Genomic DNA, 336 nt, shown 5'->3' on the forward strand with positions numbered 1-336 from the left:
AAACTTCCTTCGGGTCACGGGCGTCGCTTTTACTGAAGGCCAAGTCATGAGCAATTCACGAGATGCCATTATTGTATTGCAGAACCTAAAACAAAACAAAAAAGAGAAAGGATTGAAGAAACTTGATGCTTTCCAGACGTTATCAGTGAATAATACAAAAAACAAATGTAACTTGGCAATCATTGAGACATTGTACATGAAAAGCTACAAGCGGGGTGACAGAACTTAGAGATGGCATCTAAATGAATGGTTCTGTTCTGTTCTTGTGTATGGCAGCTTGGCTGCCAGGTAGCGATCATTTATTGGAAGCATGGCTGTGCTGCTGATGCTGTGCCC

Source organism: Eptatretus burgeri, chromosome 13, assembly GCF_056783735.1.
Source record: "Eptatretus burgeri isolate ZD-2024b chromosome 13, Ebu_testis_v1, whole genome shotgun sequence".
NCBI lineage: Eukaryota > Metazoa > Chordata > Myxini > Myxiniformes > Myxinidae > Eptatretus > Eptatretus burgeri.